The sequence below is a fragment of the Delphinus delphis genome, chromosome 5 (assembly GCF_949987515.2).
Source record: "Delphinus delphis chromosome 5, mDelDel1.2, whole genome shotgun sequence".
In the NCBI taxonomy this organism is placed as follows: Eukaryota; Metazoa; Chordata; class Mammalia; order Artiodactyla; family Delphinidae; genus Delphinus; species Delphinus delphis.
In genome coordinates this window covers 4147994-4160231 of record NC_082687.1, presented here as the reverse complement: position 1 = coordinate 4160231, position 12238 = coordinate 4147994, and the positions used below count along the sequence as shown (strand labels likewise).

At 33.2% G+C, this 12238-nt stretch overlaps 1 long non-coding RNA gene across 1 annotated transcript in view; it reads right to left on the bottom strand.

Moving 5' to 3' along the window:
- LOC132425266 (uncharacterized) overlaps positions 1–3902 on the bottom strand; it is an 84065-nt gene extending 80163 nt beyond the window's left edge. The window contains exon 1 of the long non-coding RNA XR_009519411.1: positions 3870–3902. This is a non-coding gene — a long non-coding RNA (uncharacterized lncRNA). The remainder of the gene's footprint in view (positions 1–3869) is intronic.
- Between the last annotated feature and the right edge of the window lie 8336 nt (positions 3903–12238).

Below are 12238 nucleotides of genomic sequence, written 5' to 3'. Positions count from 1 at the left end.
GTCAGTAAAAAAGATAAATATATATTTATATTTAGGGAAATGTAAATACTAAGGAGAAAAAATAAAGAAGGAATGGAGAGCAGAAAATACAGGAGATGAGAAGAACATGGAGAAATGTGAGGCAGAGTGATCAACTTCTACAAGTGACTTAAATGTTAGAATTTCAGTAAAACCTTCTCCAACTACATTATTTAATATTGCAAAAGTGCCTCCCTGACAAAAACTTTTAATACCTGTTCCCTGAATTATTTTTTGCTATAGCTGCTCTTACTATCTAACATAGTGTATATTTTAGTTATTTATTTTGTTCATTTTCTGACTCCAAATACTAGAATAGAACCTCTATATTAAGGCATTTTTTTACTATTTTGTTCGCCTTTGTATACCCACAATCTAGAACCATGCCTAGCATAGTAAGCACTCAATAAATACTTGCTGTATAGATGAATGACCAAAGTAAAGAAATACTATGATAATAATTGAAAAGCGGAATGACAACATCAGACCACCTAGGCCGACAGAGTTGAGGGCAGTAAGTGAGAACAATAACAGTAAGTCCCCTACACAGGAACGAGTTCCATTCTGAGAGTGAGTTCGTAAGTCCAATTTGTTCATAAGTCCAACAAAGTTAGCCTAGGTACCCAACTGACCAATCAGCTATATAGTACTGTACTGAAATAGGTTTATAATACTTTTCACACAAATAATACACAAAAAACAAACAAGCACAAAAAATAAAGAAAACATTTTTAATCTTACAGTATAGTACCTTGAAAAGTACAGTAGTACCAGCTACATCACCACTGCTTTAATGCTTGCTTCCAGACATCCCTGGGCTTGAAATAAAGATACTGTACTACTGTACTCTATACAGTACTGCACAGTAAAGTACACAAAAGCACAACTACTTGTCAAGGATGCACACATGTGACAAAGTCCGCCAGACATATGAACTGACTTACATGATTGGACATGCAAATGCACGATCACACCTTTGAAAGTTCACAACTTGAAGGTTCTTATGTAGGGGACATACTGTAATACGGAAAGTTGACACAATGGAAAAAGTGAAGCTAAGAGCAGAGTATCCTGGGTATAGTTCAGCCCATGGAAAGCCAAACCCAGACCATCAGAGAAGGGATCCATGGCTCACTGTGCATGAACTGCCCTCTCTCCCTCTCTTTTTACCCACCATGCTCTGAAGTTCTTTTTCCCCATTGTATTCCGGGAATACCCATAGTAAACAAACACTGCAGTGATTTAAAATATTAAAGAGCTATTTGCATCTCTTACCTTTGACACACCTGCAATAGGCATAATTAACACACAGCCATAACAATTAGAATGCATGTAGAACAGTATGCATGGTCTTTCCCGAGGTCCTCCTAGTTTATATTGCAGAGGTAGTGTTCCACGAAAGGTGACAGAGATATCGAGTTACTTTTTAATGGAGATTGAGTTTCGTATGTCTTGAAATGAAGACATATGTCAAATCAGGGACCAAAATTTATATTTCTGTGCCCTGTAAGTACTTGCTTTTTATTTCATTGGTTCCTTAAAATTTATGTAAAGTGCTGTACAACCAGGACATTTTCACATATATAAGTAAGTCTAGAAACATTTTAGATTAACATTTAAAGTTATAGATATATGGAGAGTTGAATTTTAAATATTTAGTATCTTAAGACTATCACAGTTATTCTAAAACTTGATTGAAAATATTATTATTTTTCCATATGTAAAATAACTTAAACATTCTCAAACATATCTGAATAACATTTGTGTAGCAGTGTTCACTCAGGAAAGATTTATTAAGCATTTAATATGTTTAAAGAACCAAAATATATTAGGAGTTTGGGATTAGCATATACACACTACTATATATAAAATAGATAACCAACAAGGACCTGCTGTATAGTATAGGGAACTTTACTCAATATTCTGTAATAATCTATATGGGAAAAGAATCTGAAAAAGAATGGATATATGTATATGTGTAACTGAATCACTTTGCTGTGCACCTGAAACTAACATGACATTGTAAAACAACTATACTCCAATATAAAATAAAAATTAAATTAAATTGAAAGAAACAAAATACATTCAGAATTCTCTGACAACAAAAATAATTTTCAAAATTTTTTTCATTTTAGAAAAATACATATATGTGAAATGTTGAGGCAAACCACACTGTGCTTCACTGTTTGTCATCAACTCAACATCACAACTACTTTTTTACGTGGTTCCCCTCTACACAGCCCAGAGGAGACACCAGGAGTTACATTCCCCAGAATTTTTTTCTCTGTGTGGTTCCAGGTTGGAGCCTATCAAAAAGAGACATGAGATTTGGAAAAAAATAAGAGTAGAAGAAGTCAGTCTGTATTCAAACCCTTCATGCTTAAATACAGAGTGACTTTTGTTTCCCTGACTGAATCCTAACTAAAATATTAATTAATTAATTAATTTATAAACCTACAGGTATTTCTAAGGGAAGAAAATCTTTTAGCACTAAATTCTATGTTTACCTGTTGTGATGTTACATTCTAATCACAATTTATATAGCAATAGAATATTAAATAAAATATTAACAAAAATGCCATTAATTCTTAAGCTCCAATCAGAGCTTAAGCTCCAAAGTCCTCACAAATGAAATTGGGAGAGCCATGATTAAACTTTCCCTCCCGCCCCCAATAAGAATAAAACTGGACGAAATACATGTGACAGGTGTTTCTGGCACTAGAAACCAAGCAATGCATAAATGTTATTCTTGAGAGAAAGGAAATTCAGGAGATTAGGGTTGTTAGGCCTGTTTTCTGGAGTTTTCTGCCGCAGGTACTTTCTATAGCCCAAAGAAGTGGAACTCAAATAAAACAAGTCAACTCACTGAGCTGAAAAGACAGATATTAGTACTCAGACAACTAAGGAGGCTGAACTTCACAAAGAAGCATGCCAATAAAAGGGTAGAATAAGGAGAGGCCAGGACTCTGGGAGGTCTTCCTCACAGAGAGTTTTTGACCAAAGGCTGGGCTGTGCAAGTTCTTTGTCAAGACTAATATGTAACTATGTGAGGTGATGTATATTAACTAAATTTATTGTGGTGATCACTTCACTATATATATATAAATCATTATGTTGTACACCTTAAACTTACACAATTTTATATTCCAATTATACCTCAATAAAACTGAGGAAAACATTAAAAAATAAAGACTATTTGAATGGCAAGACTTGACAAGATTATAGAACTGCTAGCTAATAAGAGGTAGCAAAAGACAGACTATACAATGCAGGGTATTTAGAAACTTTGCAGTGAATCTCAAGCCCTTGGTTGAGACCCCAAAAATGACCATGCCTTGGGAGTAACCTAGAGTAATAGCCATACCCTGTTACTAGAGACAAAACTGAAAAAAAAATAAAAATAAAATAAAGTTCAGGCACACAAATAAAGAAGAAGAGGAAGAAGAAGAAGAAAAAGAAGTGCCCAAGACTGACAAGATTAAATAGATCCACCAGTAATTTAACTGCTTTCCAGGAAAAAAATTTTTTTTAAAAAACCATCACTTAGAGGACCACCGTTTAATCCAGACTCATTCCAATAAGTCATTCATAATATCCATCATATAATTTAAGATCACTAGGTATATAAACAAGCAGGGCAGTGTGACGTGTAATCAAGGAAATGAGCAGCAATCGGTAGAAACAGATGACGCAGCACAATTAACAGACAAGGACTATAAAAGAGCTTGTATAAATATGTTCAAGGATTTAAAGTAAAAGATGGTTGTAATGATTGAATAAAAGAAGAATCTCAGAAGAGAAATGTAATCCATCAAAAAGAATCAAATAGAAATTATAGAGCTGAAAAGTACCTTAGCTGAAGTAATACGTTGATTTTGTAGTCTTAAGAACAGATTGGAGATAGAGAAGGAAGCGCTGATAAACTTGAAGACAGGATTACTAGAAATTTTCCAACCTGAAAATCAGAAAGAAAAGAGAATGGATAAGAATGAACATAGACTTAATGTCATGTGAGAAATATCAAGCCGTCTAATATATGTATAACTAGTTCCCAGAATGACTGGAGAAAGTTACTATAGCAGAAAAACAATTTTTAAAGAAATAATGGTTGAGAATTTTTGCAAATTTTATGAAAACCATTGTCTCTTAGATTCTAAAAGCTCAGCAAACTCCAAACAGAATAAGTAAAAAGATGTTCTTTTCAGCAATGAATACTTTGACATATTTGTCAAAAATCAATTCACTGTGTATGTATATGTTTATTTCTGGATTCCTTGCTCTACTTGTCTTTCCTTATGTCAGTATCACCCTTCGTTGACTACAATAGCTTTATAATAAGTTGTGAAACTACAGGGTGTAAGTCTTCAACTTTGTGTTACATTTTTAAGACTGCCTTGGCTGTTTTTGTCCCCAGCATTTCTATATACATTTTAGAATCAGCTTGTCAATTTCAAAGTTATTTTTAAAGCCTAATGAGATTCTGATTGGGCTTCTTTTGAATCTACAGATCAGTGTGGGAAAAACTGACATCTTAAAAATATTGGGCTTTCTAATCCATGAATATGGTATATTTACCCATTTATTTAAGTCTTCTTCATTTTTCTCTCAGCAATGTTTTGTAGTTTTCAGTAAATATACTGAAGGGCTTACACAACCTTTGTTAAATTCATTGCCAAGTATTTTATGTTTTATGGTGATATTGTAAATTTTTATTTGTAACCATTAGCTACTAGTATCCAAAAATACAAATAATTTTAAATAAGCCCAATTGTATTCTGTAAGAAAAATATAATTGACCTAAAGATATAAATTGATAATTTAAATAATAGGATGAATATAGACAAATAATTAATTAACTAGAACATCAGGTTAAAAACTCCCCTTGAAAAAATATGCCAATTATATATTTTTAAATACCAAAGTGATATAAATATAGAATTAAACATGACAACATTTATATATAACTATATAATCAAGAAAGAAAAATAAATAGATGAAAATAAGTGGTGAAAATTAAAGAAAGATGAAATGTCATTAAGTTAGAGAAGGCTAAACAGCTATTTTTGTACTTACACTTAAATAAAATGCTTATTTTAAGAAAATTAAAGACATTGAGAAATTCCTACAAGCTTCCAGAAGAACAAGCAAAGGAAAAATATTAAGATTTTTATAAAACTTTCAATACTATCTCTGGATATATAAAAATAAAGGCATATTTACATAGTTGAAAATCATTATTTTCAATCTGTAATTTATCTCAACAAACTAACATGTGATTGCAAAGACAAATCTAAATTTTTCTATGTGAGTACACTCTTGAAATATTTATGACAGCAAGAAAGAAAAGTAAATCATGAGAGATTACATAAGATTGAGAAGCAAAATATTACCATAAATATGATCTTAATCATTAGAATTTGCCACCAGAAAAAAAAAAAGTACAACTTTTGAAGTAGGAGGAAGCTGGGATAAAAAAAAAATTTTAATAAATAAATAATAGTGAAGATAACATATGAAATAAGGTGGCAAAGAATAGTTCTAACTTAATTGAAATTATGGAAATTATAAATTAAATTCTCCAGTCCAAAGCACAAAGACTCTAAAATGGAATTTATAAAAATAAACTTAGCAATGTACCGTGTATAGTAGATGTTCTTGAAAGAAACAGAGCAAGAGGACTGAAAGTAAAGGGATGAATAAGGATATACTGGCAAAAATTAAGCAAAAATAAACCTGTAGCAATTTTATAAACAAGAAAATTCCATCTTAATGAAAAATACCCTGAGAGACAAATAAAGGCATTATATCATGATAAAAAGCTACACTAGATCCAGAAGATATTGCAATTATGAACATGCATACCGCTAACAATATAGATTTAAAATATATTTTAAAAAGATTTTTTAGGATGATGTAAAAAACTGAGTCAACAAATTTAATAGATGATTTTATCACTATGCTCAGAAAATGACATCTGAGACATACAAAGCATAAGCAAAGATACACAATATTTGAAAGCGACAGTTGATATAAACTTGGCAGCTTGGAAGCAAAAATATGATGATTATTTTGATATAAATAACATTTATTTAAAAAGAAAGTAAAAGTGGCTTACAAAGGATGCCTTAGTAAGTTCCAGAAAAGGAACATTCTATATTCTTTAATCATAATGCAATAGTAATGTAAGTAACAAATAAATAGGAAGTAAAATCAAAAACCAAAATAAAAATATATGTACCAACCCTAACATAAGTGACCCATGAATTTAAAATGGTATCAAATAAAATTCTAAAATACTTACAACAAACAAAAATCTGTTAGGTAACTAAAAATAACTAAACAAAATCTGCTGCTAACTAAAAATAAACTGAAAACAAATTCATTGAAATTTATACATTAGAATAAATCTCAACAAATAGTTATCTTTAAAAACTTAATGCAGATATAAATTGACACTATCAAATACTAAAACTATGCTGAAGATCAGTATAATAAATACAATATGATACTAAGCAAAAGAAAAACTCAAGTTCAACTCTCAGAAACAGCCCTGTTTATAAGCAAGCTTGATAGATTTTTACAATGATACACACCTCAGTAGGGAAAGATGAGCTATGTAGTAAACGAAGCTGCAAAATCTTACCAACACTGAAAAAGTTAAGTTGCATTGCTCCCATCAAAACGCAGATTAATACAAGAAAGCCTTATCTCTACATGAGTGAATTTTGCAGAAATTAGGATTGCATATAATACCACACTTGACTGTAAAGGGTGGAGGACTTTTATAGACTAATGGCGGAAACTGTTGCAGCCACTTTGAAAGTAATCTGGCAGTAAACAAACAAACAAATAAGCAAAAAACCCAAACCAGAATGAGAACCATGTGTAGATTAAAGTACGATGTCACAATATCACTTGTGCAAATTAAAGTACAGTGAAACAACACAAACATTACTGTATGTCTGATAAGTTCACACACATGCACACATACACACAGGTAATAAATCAAATCATACATGTGAGAACCTGTGGGGAATGGAGAAAAGAAGTGAGAGCAGACGACTAAGGGAAAATAAAACTAAAATAGTACTTGCAATGAAAATGATAAAATTATATCATAAACTGAGTATTATAATGCTACTTAGTAATATGAAGCCTCTGACATTTAAAAAAAGAGGAAATGAGAGAAGAAAGTTCAAGTTATATCCTATTCAAACACACAAGAACACTTTAATCAGCTCTTATCTGTTGGCTCTGCATAAGTCAGTTTCAATTTTTTATCATTTTAAAAATATTATCAATTTATCAGATTTACATAGGTCTGGAGAGTTTTGGATAGTATGTATTCTACAGTGTCTAGAAGGTCTGTGATGCTTACGGGAAATTTCAGTATGATTTTGCCACCAGTTCTTCTCTCCTCTTTGTGAAAATAATAAAATAATTACCTCTATGGTTATCAAACTATTTAAGAACACCAAAACTCCTATTGAATTCCCAATCAATAATAAAAATATTTTAAATTTCTACTAAACACAGCAGCTATACAGTGTTTTTAAGTTGAATCATACAAATCAGCTGCAACATTTAAAATTATTCACACATTGACGGTAATAACGTTTATGGTGTTAACTGTCTTGACTTTGAACTGCCATCTGCAGAAATTTATAACCTAAACTGGAGGCAATAGTCCATACAGGAAGGGCCTTTTGTTATGTTATAGAGCCCTTCACTTCCAAAGAGCAAAGAACATCAACAATGTCAAATACAGTCTAGAAGCAATTGGAATATATATCTTATAGAAGCTGAGTACCTCATAGTGGTTTCCTGTTTGTCTCTGACAAGTAGCTGTTATAAATGAACTCCTTGATCACGCTGTGGTAGCTGTTTTCCTCTAAAAATATTAGATTTCTTATAACTCTTTTCATTTTGACCAATTGTATTCTTTTTACTCTTAGTCTTGAAAACAGTTACTATATGACATCAGACATCAGAAAGGTTTCAGGCTATTTAGAAGATTAGATTTACCCAAAGCTACAGAATATTTAGTAACAATGGAACTTTGTTGGATACTAAATTGACGATTCCCAGTACAGTCTAAATTTCTTAAATTATTGATGGAGAAATAACCATAACGGAGTGTGTCATCACAGCTATCTTTAAATCTCCCTTCACTTTTATTCCATCTTAGCTGGGCACTTCATAAATATCTGTTATCAATAATGATGATTAAGCACTTTCAAAAACTGTTAGCTTTCTCCCTTTCTTACACTGTGAATTTTCTTTTCTTTTTCTTATTTTCACTTTCCACTTTGGTGCTTAGATTTCTATAGTCCTATATCATCATATTCACCACTCACTTTTCTAATTTTTTCCTGTTTTCCAGAATTATGTTTTATTAAAATCATACTTCATATTAGAGAATGAAAACCTCATCAATTTAACTCATCTGTAATTAACTACCTAACTTAGGATGCCAAGAGCTTGATTTATAAAGAACTCTTTACTCTGTATTGCAGGAAAAGGTCTGACCAGTTCACAATAATAGTCTTACAGCAAGAAGTTATAAACCTTTATTAATTTACAAAACATCTGGACCCACTCTTTTACTAAGCAGCACTCCATCAAAGCAAAACAAGATATAGTCTGAGTCATGAACTATATAGTGTATCTCCAAGAGAGCAGATGGCATATTCGGGGCTGTACTGCTTGAACTCAGCTATTCCAAGACCACTTATAGCCAAGGTCTGTGTGACAAGGTCAAGCTCTTGAAGATGTGGGAACTTGGGGAAGCAGAGGGGATAGGAAGTGGAATTTTTGATAAAAGACTGACATTTCACTAATAGATCATCAATCCTTACAAGAATCAAATTAAAAAGGAGAAGGGTTAGCAGATCAGAGCTTGAGTGTAGATCAGAAGCCATATACAACTATCTTTTTTTCATCTTTCCATGGAAATACTTTTAGAATTTAATACTATTGTTATTGAATAAAAATTTCTGTACATCATAACAATAAGGAATACTAGATAATAGGATTTGTTTTGCTGATACGTGACAAATTCATGATTGAATATTCACTTAAAATCATTTTACATGAATTTCTGTACCTATCTTATCCTCAGTAGATCTTTTATGAATTCATTTCTGAAATACACATATCAACGCAAATGGCAGTTATTAACAATTCAAAAATAGTAATAACATGGACTTTGTGTCACATACTGTATGTATTCCAACACAGTGTGTGTTCATCTGAAGATACTGATTTAACTGTTTACTAGAACAAGGATACAGCCAAATGAGTCTTATCATTTTAATTTCATATAATATGCCTCTCCCAATCACGTATAATAATTCTAAATAAACATTATTTTTATTCTTTATTTATACCTAACATGTTTTATGTTTAAAAAATTAAATTACACTAATTTATTTGACATCGACCCTTTCAAAAGTGCAGTGAATATAAATGAGGAGACTTGAGGCTTCCATATGACGTGATAGATTAAATAACGTGTTTGTTTCTGTTGCATCTCAAAACTGCACTGATAATACCGTAAAGGAATAAAAGAAATATAAATCAGCAAAACCAAAGATGAGAGTCCAAAATAGGACAGTGGAAAAGATATATCAACAAAACTTGAAGTCTCAAAAGTGGGTGTAAGAGTGGAGAAGGACATAGTCGACTAAGGAAAGCAGACCCCTAAATATCTCTGAACTTAGTCTTCTAGATGCTAATAAGAAAGAGTTGGAGGACTGTTTGAAAGTCTCCCTAGGTAGTGGTTAGATGCCTGAGAAACCTTCACCCCTCCAGTGCAGCCAGGCAGTTCTCATCCTTCACCACCATGACAGAAGACTAGAGCTTTACTCTCTAGAGACCTTGAAGTAGACAGACTTAACAAGTTGAAAGATGGAGTTAGTTAGATGGAACGCTGTACTCAGAGGTGTGGGATTAAGTGGAAATGGACCTCCTGAACATTGAAAACCACAGTCTACCTTAATAAGTTGGCACCAGGGATGCTGGGAGCCTCACTTACAACTGCACAGGCAGGAAATTGGGTGAATTCTCTCTAAGAAAACTGACTTGCCTCAAAGAAAAGATCCACAGAGGCTGCCATCTGGGATTACTCCATCAAACTGGCAGGCTCTCTACAGCTATTGCTGTAATAAAGTCTGTAGGACTACAAATCACAAATAACCTCATAAACAGAATTTCCAAAAAGCATTTTAGTGCTTCAGGTTTAAGATAAACAGAAAAGAGGATAACACATATTTGGAAAAAAAGGTTTGTCATTCTGGAAAGAGAGCAAAATAAAATAAAGGAACTCAGAGGAAACAGAAATAATCTAGGAAGTGATAGAAAAGTAACTAAGTAAGATTTTCAAATAAGAGAAGATAAGTTATGCATAAGATGAAGACATTGGTTGCTTTTTTGTTTGTTTGCTTTCAATAAGAATATTCAAGACCGAAAAGTGAGTTGTTGGAATATATTGGACTCATAAAATAAATACAAATTCAATCAAAGTTATGGAATTTAAAAGTTGAGGAAATTTCCCAGACATTAGAAACGAAAAAGACAAAGAGGTGGGAAATTGGAGAGAAAAGACTGTTAAAAAAAAAATAGAGGACCTGTCAAGGATATTCAAGTAATAAATTAGGTGTTCCAGAAAAGGAAAGAGAAATTGGGAACAGGGAAGAGGAAATGGGAGGGGCGATTGTCCAAGAAGTTATAACTTCCCGGAACTGAAGACATGAGCTGCCAGGATAGAAAGGCAGGGCCACTCAGTAATCATCATGTTCAGTGAGAAAAGAGGGAGGAACACACAAAGGATCAACAATTAGAAAGTCATCAAATGCATCATAGCACACTGTAACCAGAAAACAGTGGGTCAAAGCCTTTACAGTTCTACTGTCAATCACACATGAAGATTGACTAAAGGCATTTCCAGCTCTCCCCTATAAACTTCCCCTTTACTCTCACAAAATCAGTGAGTAAACCAAGAAAAAGTAAAGTCAAGCTGCAGGTGGGACCTTTGCCCCAGTGGGCCTGGAGAGCAGACCATCAAATCAAAGAGGATTATTATGCAACCTCAATGTCTAACAGAATTTGCTTAGGACCTGTTGCTCCTTTCTTCTTTCCTCTTTTTCCCATGGGGAACGTGAATATCCATCCTATGCCTATCCTAGCATTGTATTTTGGAAGCACATAATGTATTTGACTTCACTGGTTCACAGCTGGAGGGAAATTTGCCTCAAGACCAATCACACCTAAAGTCTCACCAATATCTGATGTAGATGACATCTCAATAAGACATTGGACTTCACACTTTAAATTGATGCTGGAATGAGTTAAGACTTTGGGGCTATTGGGATGAAATGGATATAGTTTGCACGTGAGAAGGACATGGATTTTGGGTGGTCAACGGGTTGGATGCCATAAACTGAACGTTCGTGGTCCCCTAAATTCACATGCTAAATCCTAACGCCCAATGTGATAGCAGTAGGAGGTGGGGCCTCTGGGAGGTGACTAGCTTTTGAAGGTGAAGCCCTCATGAACAAGATGAGTGTCCTTATAAGAGAGGCCCCAGAGAGAGCCCTTGTGCCTTCTCCCTCATGAAGACACAAAGAAAAGACAGCCATCCATGTACCAGGAGGCTGCTTCTCACCAGACACTGAATCTGCAGTGCCTTGGTCTTGACTGCCCAGCCTGCAGAACTCCAGAAATAAATGTTTAGTGCTTATAAGCCACCTGGTCTCTGGTATTGTGTTACAGAAGCCAAAGCAGACTAAGACAGAAATCAAGGAAAATACTAGTTCTACTAAATAAACTTAAAGAAGCCAGAGGAGAGATTTTTTATTCCTGTTGTTGTAACATGCCAGGAACCGTGCCAGTTCAATGAGACTAGTTAAGTGCAAAAGCCGGAAACCCAAGAAATAGAAGTGTGAGCATATTCTTTAGATATATGGAGGTACATTCCATAGGAGACGTACGGAAAATTGGAAAGGGATTACCTTTAGGAATGCGAGACAGGCACTGGGAGACATGGGGATAGATACTGTTGCTTTTCATTATTTTTTTTAGTATAAATATTATTGAAATCCAATATATGATACTATATTAATATATAGCATCATTTGTCTTTTAAAACTATGTACAATATTAATTTGATAAAAATGAGAGAAATTTAGCAAATACATTTTTAAAAAGCGTGGGAAGAGTT